Source organism: Delphinus delphis, chromosome 15, assembly GCF_949987515.2.
Source record: "Delphinus delphis chromosome 15, mDelDel1.2, whole genome shotgun sequence".
Classification (NCBI taxonomy): domain Eukaryota; kingdom Metazoa; phylum Chordata; class Mammalia; order Artiodactyla; family Delphinidae; genus Delphinus; species Delphinus delphis.
This window is the reverse complement of record NC_082697.1, coordinates 9,687,311-9,696,882: the sequence shown is the minus strand read 5'-3', so window position 1 is coordinate 9,696,882 and position 9,572 is coordinate 9,687,311. Positions and strand designations below refer to the sequence as shown.

The 9,572-nt window shown below is 45.5% G+C and overlaps 1 pseudogene; it reads right to left on the bottom strand.

The window, feature by feature from the left end:
* Positions 1–7,972: 7,972 nt before the first annotated feature.
* Positions 7,973–8,597, bottom strand: LOC132438447 (large ribosomal subunit protein uL30 pseudogene; annotated as a pseudogene).
* Positions 8,598–9,572: the final 975 nt, after the last annotated feature.

The window sequence follows — 9,572 nt, the reverse complement described above, 5'->3', positions numbered from 1 at the left end:
CAGCTACGTGGCAGCGCTGGGATTCAAACACAGAATCCAAGCTCTTAATCACTCTTAATTTGTACGTCAGTGACTATTTCACTGAACTCTTATTAGGTATATAGCAGTGTGCTCTAGGTACTTGGGATACCTCCTTCATGAAACTCATATCCTAACTGGGGGGCAGCTGCTCATACAATGAATAATAGATATAACAATCAATTATATGCCTGAGGAAAAGCACACAGGCAGAGGGAACAGCCAGTGCAAAGGCCCTGGGGAAGGAGCACATCTGAGATGTTGGACAATGCAAAGAGGCCAGCATGGCTGATGCAGAGTGAGTCAGGGGGAAGAGTGGTAAAAGTGACCAGACGTTAAGAGGGTTGGGGGCCTCCTAGTTCACTGTGAAGACTCTGAGTGGGGTGAGATCCCCTTGGGAATTTTGAGTAAACGAGGGTTGCCATCCCCCTAAGATTTTAACTGAATCCCTCTGGCTGCAGCGTGAAAACTAGACCGCAGGGGCCAAGCATGGCACCTGGGAGAACAGAGAGTAACACACAGAAAGATGTTCGCATTAGAGGAGTAATTTTCTTAAAAAGCTACACAACAGTATGTACAGACATTGTACTATGGTCATGTGCGCCGTGACCACTGGGGGAAGCTGGGTGAAAGGAACATGGGGCCTCTCTATGCTCTTTGCAATGTCCTGGGAGTTTACAATTATTTCCAAAAAAAAAAAAAAGTATATACAGAAAAATCCCATTTTCTTTAAAAAGTATCTATGCAAAGAGATGACACTGAAATCTTTATCTTAAAAACTGAACACAATGTTTTCTTGTGTATATTTTATAAGTTTTTTTCAATGTTCCCTTACTACTTTTGTAATTTCAAGAAAAAGCTTTTATAAAACCATCTAGACTCATCCAAACTTAAGGGATCACAGACAGTAAGGAAATGAAGTATGAGGGCAGTTCAGGAAAACAATTCTTTCTACAAAGGCTGACCCGGGGCCAAGAGGAAGTGGTTTGACAGATTTGGAGACTGACCTGACCCAATGATGGCACATTTGAACATCATCCGATTTACGGCCACGGCTTTAACACACTGCATCCAACTCCCAGTCATCACATGCCATGCTTGCTTTGGAGGAGGCTGTCACCCCCCTGGTGGTTCCATTTGTCACCAGAAACTGACATGTTTGGATAACACACCAGCCCTCACCATGTTGTCTAGCGCTCCTGGGCACTCTGCCCCCCGTGCCCCCCTCCCCCGCCCCGACATCTCTGTAATGACCTGTCTCTGAGTCTGAGTCGCCCTCCAGCAATGTGAGCTGCTTGAGGGCAGGACCAGGGACTTGCTGGGCCCAGAGTAGGAACTGTGATGCCACCTGTCAAAAGAATGACTCCAAACTTTGCTCGTACAGAAAGTGGCCACTCACTTTCGTCGATTCTGCTTGGTCTCTTAAAGCAGGAACCGCTTTTCAAAAATTCCCCTCAAGGGAATAAATAATAAACATATAAGCTAGAAAAATATGAGACATAGTGCTTTATAGTGAACCTACCAGGTGTCCCTCCAAACCCCAAAAGGAGCCTCAATGCATTATTTAATATCTTTTCAAAAAACAAAGCTCTGGATACAATTTTTTCCTCTCTCCCTCCCTCCCTCCCTTCCTCTGTCCCTTCTCTTTTATCTAACAAATATATACAGGTCATCTCCTGTGTTCTAGAACACATGCCAAGCAATGCAGTACAGTGGAGAATAAGAAAGACAGGGTTCTTGCTCTCAGGAAGCTTGCAGGGTAGGAGGCAGTCAGACGTTAAACAAAGGTACAGATAAAACAATTTAACTACCGTGTCAATGAGTTCCAGGAAAGAGACATTCTCAGCACAGAAAGAGGGTTGAGGAGGGGCGGGGGGGGGGGGGCAGTGAAGGCTTCCCAGTAGAGGTAACTTTTTGTTTTCTAGACAAAAATGTTAATATTTATTTCCATACGGAAGTGCTTGGGATACTAGGCTAGGAGACATTTGAAAGAAGTCTGACAATTATTCCAACCAATAATGGCCAAGTTTGAATTTAGGAGCCAATCAGAATAGGAAAAGAAAGAGCAAAGGGCATGCATGGACATAATTACAACAAGAATGAATAGGTCAGGCTTATTTGTATCAGATAAGAGAAGATGGAAGTTGACCTTAATTAACATCATGATAACAGGCCAAGGCCAATTACAGATAAGCACAGAGGACAAAATAAGCAAGAGTGATGTTCTTACAGGTGAATATCTTACAGATGTTCTTACAGGTCCTACATTAATGCTCCACAACACACAGAAAGTTGGAGAGGGTAGTATCTCTTTGTGGTGTGGGGCTATCCCACATACTGAGGACATCTGTCATCCCTGGCCCCGTTCACTAAATGCCAGGGGACAGTCCCTAGTTAGTGTAACAGCCACAAACACCCCACCAATTTCCAGTGCACCCTTGCTTCCTGCCTAGTGTCCTCGGAGTAGCTTAAATGTCACTGCTTTGCCTCCTTAGGGGGCTCCTTCTGTAGACCAGGGCTGGGTAGTGGCCCAAGGATGGGGTTGTGGGGAGGAGCTTAGGGAGGAAAACGGATGAAATGCGGGTGCAAAGACTTGCTAAGGTGTGGGGCATTCTGAGCAGGTGACAGCAAGCACATTTCACAGTGGGGAGGGGGTTCACATTGATCCCACAGGACAGCCTCCTCTTAGAATATGTGTGCCACACCCATCCTCCCTGGGACCCTGGGCTGTGAACCCCAAGCAGTGGACACTGGGTCTGCAGAGGGAGAACCTGAAGGCGGAGCCCACGATGGGTAAAGGGCACATGGTCGAAAAGACTGTAGTCAGGAGGTCAGTACAAGAAGGGAGGAGGTCCCCATCCAAAAGGGGCCACCGTTTCCTAGGGCAGGGTCTCTTGATCTTGGCACTGTTGGCATTTGGGGCTGGATTGTTCTCTGGGGTAGGAGCCGTCCTGAGCACTGTGGGATGTTGAGCGTGGGCATCCCTGACTTCTCCCCACTAGATGCTGTTAGCACGTCCCAGGTGTGACAATCAAAAATGTCTCCAGACATTGCCAAATGCCCCTTGGGGGGCAAAACTGCCCCCAGTTGAGAACTGCAGACTTGGACCAAATAATTTTTTGGCTGAAAGATGAGTTTGTCTTCCCAGAGGCCAGTAGAGTTGCTTATGGGCAATGGACTCCACAAAGTGATGGAATCACGCCCTCATCCTTCAGCTAGCGGATGTAGGACCCAAGCTGCTCCAGTGTGTCCCTTTCAGAGATCTCCAGGATTAAAAGGACACTGGGGTGAAGGCTGGGCTGGGGGAGGGTGTCAGAAAATGGATTTGTGGAGGTGAGCTGGGCCCAGGTCATTGGACTTTATTCAAGGGACGTGGTTAGGTTTTAAACTTATTTATTCATGGCTGCATTGGGTCTTTGTTGCTGCGCGCGGGCTTTCTCTAGTTGTGGTGAGGGGGGGGGTCTACTCTTTGTTGCGGTGCGTGGGCTTCTCATTGCAGTGGCTTCTCTTGTTGCAGAGCACAGGCTCTAGGCACGCGGGCTTCAGTAGTTGCGTCTCACGGGCTCTAAAGCACAGGTTCAGTAGTTGTGGCGCACGGGCTTAGTTGCTCCGCGGCATGTGGGATCTTCCCGGACCGGGGCTCAAACCCGCGTCCCCTGAACTGGCAGGCGGATTCGCAACCACTGCGCCACCAGGGAAGTCCCATGGTTAGGGTTTTATTTGTTTGTTTGTTTGTAATTCTGCTGTGATGGAAATCCTCTGATTTCATTTTAAAAGCTCGCTCTGGCTGTTGGGTAGAGAACACAATGTTTGAGTCAGAAATAGAAGCAGAGACCAGTGAGGACTGCCTGCTGGCTGCCAGGTGGGAGATGACGGGGACCGGGGCTTGGATTCAGCTGTGGTGGTAGAGGTGGAGAGAGGCAGATGGGTTCAGAGTCCAGGATGATGGCTGTGATGTTGAACCAGGCGGACTGGGTGAGGAGAAGAATCACTTCTAGCAGCTTGGTTTTAGCCTCGATTGGCGATACCCTAACATGAGATGGGGAAGACTGAGAGGAACAGGTAGGCCTGGGGTGAGGGAGGCAATGTGGAAACCAACAGGACCATTTTCTTTCATTTATTTTCTTAAATTTTGTTCTCAGCCAGAACCCTAATCTCCCCGAGCATCAGTTTCCTCAACTGTGAAATGAAGAGGAGAAAGCCTACCTCACAGGGATGCTGTGCCCACTAGGGTCTTTTCAGCTGCAAGTAACCATGGCTTAAATGCTAAGGATATTTAATGATCTCACATAACAAGACGTCTTGGAGGTAGGTGGTTCTGGGTGGGTTTGGTGGCTCAGCAAAGCCACCAGGATTCAGGGTCTCTCCATCCTTTTGCTGTCTCTCCTCTTGCACTGGTTTTCCATCTTCGGACTTGTTGCCACGTGGTTGCCAGAAGCTGCTATAGCCATCACATCCTCACTCAGTCCCACACAAAGATAGGAACAAGTAGCATAAACAGAGAGGCTGTCTTCCAGTATTGAATGTCCCTGGCCACACTGACTGTATCAAAGGTGGGCCCATGACCCATCCCAGGCCATTCAGAAAAAGCAAAATGGAATTCTTGTTTAGAACTCCTGATCTAACCCTGAGGATATACCCTCTTGGTGTTGGACTGGAAGCTGGGAGGATGTAAGCCTGGAGCTCCTTAGGATCCCGCACATACAGCCTGCCTAAGAGGAAGGCAGGGCCTGTGGGACAGTATCCGAGCACCTGGATGCAGCCATGCCTGAAGCGAGACCAGACAGCAATTGCCTTTTCAGTTACGTAATCCAGTATATTTCCTATTTTAAGCCTATGTGAGCTAGGTTTCTCTCACAGTTGAAGGAGACTTGACTGATGTAGCTTGCAATAAGAGTTTTTTCCTTCAATTCTAGGGTCTCTAGAGCTAAACAAGTATTTGAAAGTCTTAGTCAATGCAGGCTACTACAACAAAAATACCATACACTGAGTGGCTTAAAAAATAAACATTTCTCACAGTTCTAGAGGCTGGATATCCAAGATCCAGGTGCTGGCTGATGTGGTGTCTGGTGAGGGCCCACTTCCTGGTTTGCAGATGGTTGTCTGTCTTCTCACTGTATCCTCATATTCTCTCTTTGGACCACAGCGAGAGGAAGCAAGCTCTCTGGTGTCTCTTCTTACCAGGGATTGAACCCGCACCCTTGGCACTGAAAGAGTCCTAACCACTGGATGGCCAGGGAATTCCCTGCCCTACCTCCTAATACTATCACATCGGGGGTTAGGATTTCAACATACGAATTTTGGGGGGGACACAAACATTCAGTCTATAACAATGACTTATCTTAGTAAATACAAAGCTTTCCACAAAAGTTAGTTTAAAATAATAATAATAAAAAATTCTAGAGCAGCTTTTTAATCTGGGGTGCAGTGCAGAGGAGTCTTTCTTTTTTTTTTTTTTTTTTTTTTTGCGTTATGTGGGCCTCTCACTGTCGTGGCCTCTCTCGTTGCAGAGCACAGGCTCCGGACGTGCTGGCTCAGCGGCCATGGCTTATGGGCCTAGCCGCTCCGCGGCATGTGGGATCTTCCTGGACCGGAGCACGAACCCGTGTCCCCTGCATCGGCAGGCGGACTCTCAACCACTGCGCCACCAGGGAAGCCCCAGAGGAGTCTTTCTTAATTCAGATGGTGCGGGTGGTATTCAGGCGGTTGCTACATTATGCTTTTGTATTTACAAATAATCATTGTGGCATTGTTATTACAGAAAAGAGTAGAACCATGTAAATGGCAGTAAGTTGGCCAATGGTTAAAAACATTAAGTACAGCTGTATACTGAAATACCAGGCAGCTATTTCAAAAAATGTGGTAGGTAGCTTTCTCTAATACTGATGATACGGGTCGATGTCCAAGATGCATATATAAGTGGAAAAAGCAGATAAACATCAGTGTGTCTAATATGCTTCATTTGTAGCAACCAATAAAAAAGACAGTGTGAAAACCTTTGCCTGTGAATGTATACAAATCCCCAGGAAGATAAACAAGAAACTCACAGTGGTGCCCGAGATGGGACGGGAATTGGTGCTTGCAGAAAAAGAGGAGCAAATGTTTTTATTGCACAGCCCTTTGTACCTTTTGAATATTCAATCCCGCGAATGGACTACCTCTTTTAAATAAATAAATCACATACATGCAAATGACAGAAACCGACAAGCAGAAATCGCAGACACCAAAACAACACAGGATTATCTAAGGTATCCTGACCCAACAACATTGAAACATTGGCTTGGAATCTGGCTCAGACTTTAAGTCAGGTTAGGGAATTAGGCCTTCCTAACAGAATCCACTTAAGGAATATAATGCCTTCCACGGATCTGGTGTTGGCCCCGATATTCCAGAATCAATGCTGAGCTCTGCTCTGAGTTTCACCACCATGAAGGTGTGCAAAAGACAGACACATCCCAATGTCTCTGTGGCCTTCCCTGGGTGTTGGTAGTCACAATGATTTGTTTTGTTCCTTTGTGCCTTTTAAAAAAAAATAACATTTTTGTGCTGCCTATTTGGTAAAGAACAGTGGGAAAAATGAACGTTGTTTAGAATTAATGTAATGACGAATAAATTCCCATAAGAAAACCCAGAAAATGTCTTTAAACTCAGCGAAAAAATAAAAAGAGACTTCCGCCTGGCTCTTGAGACTGTAAGACGTCTTTTCTTTCTTAGAAATATTAAGCTCCCAACAAGTAGATTAAAAACTTTACCCTCCAGGGCTTCCCTGGTGGCGCAGTGGTTGAGAGTCCGCCTGCCGATGCAGGGGACACGGGTTCGTGCCCCGGTCCGGGAATATTCCACACGCCGCGGAGCGGCTGCGACCGTGAGCCATGGCCGCTGAGCCTGCGCGTCCGGAGCCTGTGCTCCGCAACGGGAGAGGCCACAACAGTGAGAGGCCCGCGTACCGCAAAAAAAAAAAAAAAAAAAAAACTTTACCCTCCATTAAATCCTAAAACAGAGAAAGTGAATGATCCATCTCCCCAGTCTCCCCAGTGTCATGTTTCCGGACGGGACAATGATTATGAATGTCTCTTGGATCTGACGCTCCATTAAGTCCTGTTAGGAAGAATACTTTCCAGCTCCAAGACACAATTAATATCTTACTGGCCATGGCATTCTTGAATAGATGACTGGGATTTTAATTACACTCAAGCAGAAAGTAATACTTTCTAGGGCTGGGTAAAAACACTCTTCGGAAGTAAAGTTGGGGGCCATAAAGACTGGGGATTACTTTAGCTAGTCATTTGTAACAGGTAAATGGTTGTGTTTTAACTTCCTGGAGTTAGGGCTGGAGAAGCACAAGAGGATATTTTAGGAGGAGGAAGGAGAGTCCAGCTGAGGGAGGTGAAGGTCTTTAAGAATTTTTCCATGGTTGAGAATTCATAGAAAACAAGAGTACTGATTATAAAAAGGACAGAACTTCAGGATTAACATTTCTACAAATCTGTAAGTTACCCATTCATGTTGTTTACCCAGTGCATTAATCGTTACTATAGGAAATGCAAGCATCTCCCCAAAAGTTGGTGAGATGAAAAACTGGAAAACAGTCACCAGATGACTTGCACAGTCTAACACAGTGGTTCTTTTTTTTCTGGCCTCACCATGCAGCTTGCAAGATCTCAGTTCCCCGACCAGGGATTGAACCCACGCCCTCGGCAGTAAAAGCATGGAGTCCTAACCACTGGACTGCCAGGGAATGCCCTAGCCCAGTGGTTCTTAAGCAGGGATGATCTTAAGCAGGGGATATCTCACACTGTCTGGAGATATTTTTGGTTATCACAGCTGGGGGTGGGGTGGGTACCTCTGGCATTTAGTGGTCCAGGGATGCTGCTAAACCTATATGCTTTTTGTTATACTAAGTACACCATTTAATTTAATTAATTTATTTAATTTCAATTTGAAAGCAGTCACTGTTTATTAACTGACCAGATTACAAAAATAATCATGGTAGATACCTTAGTTCATCCTTCTAATAAGCCGGTTGATCTGGTCTTCCCTGTTGCCAGCATTTCCACCTTCTACAAAATGGGTGGTCTTTTCCTTCATTCCACCTCGTGGAGAAGACAATTTGAAGGGCCACAGGAAGTTGTTTGCTTCTTTGAAACGTTTTCCAACAGTATAGATCTCATGAATCAGATCCTCCATGCAGATAATACTGTATTTGCCAAGAGGTAGAGCAATCAACGCATTATCTGTTAGAGCAATTCGCTTCTTGGTGATTTTGCCATAATCACGCTTGTAGATCAGTTCATTTACTGACTTCAGGTTGGGGTACTCCCACGCAATGTACGGTTCCACAATTCTCAGCATGTTCACTGAAGCCTTGTTGAGCTTCACAAAGATGCCATTGAAGATCTGATGGAGGCGAAGAAGCTGTACACCTGTCGAACCTTTGGGCTCACACCACTGATACCTCTGATCCTGATGACAAATGCCAATTTGGGTTCAGTGGGTACGTAGAAGTTGCTGGCTTTTCTCGCCATCCTAGCCATTCGAATTTCAGTTCTTATGTACACCATTTTATACCTGGACTTCCTTATTTACTATATCTTCAAGTTTGTTCCATATCAGGATGGAGCACACTATATTATTTATGTATGTTATAAATACATATTTTGTATGTTACAATTATGCAAGAAAACCCACTTACTGTCTTCTCTTTTAATGTATCCATCTCACTAATTGCTTTATATAATTAAACTTTTTTCCGTAGAGCACCACCTTTTCCTTGAAAATCCATTTCTCAAACACCGGATGCTACATTTGGTTGCCAGGTCACATCACACAAAAAGAAATCTTGGAAGAACTACACTTAATTAGTTCTCTATTTTAAAAACGTGCACGCCTCCTTTCCTCCCTCACTGGCGTTGGTAACGTATCTAGAAATGGCTGGATGGACCTGGCGAGACCCCCAGGTAAACTGAGTGTCCTAGAGGGCACGTTGGCCTCCTCAAGTTACTGGTCACTGCTAATTAGTTTAGAGAGTATAAACCCTTCATATTCTCAAATTCCTTTTTCAAAGAAACAGGAGGCTTAAGTCGCCACAGATGTGAATGATGTCATGAAGAGGGACTTCAGGAGGTGCGGTCGAAACCGTCTGAAGCTCGCGAGGCAACGCAAAGCCACCGGCGTGGCCCTCTGCTAATAGAATTTAGCCAGGACAAGAGCCATCCAGCTTGTTCCACCAGGAGCTCAGTGCCTCTAATAGATTCTGAAAAGACATGCCTTTTGTTGTTTCAGTTCGGGCTTAAGAAAAAAGAGAGTGAAAAATAAAGTTGGAAATACATCTTTTGTTGGAAATTTGACCAGTATATTATCATAGGGTATTTTCCTTACTGCGATAAAAGCGGGGATTTCGTAAAACTTATTTTGTGTAATTCCCTTCACTGCTTTCCTGGTTACATATTCGCTATGTATATTCATTCCACAGAAAATGTACGGAGGGCCTACTTTGTGCCTGGCGTGCTTCCAGGACTGGTGATATAGGATGAAGAAGGCAAACAAACAAAAAA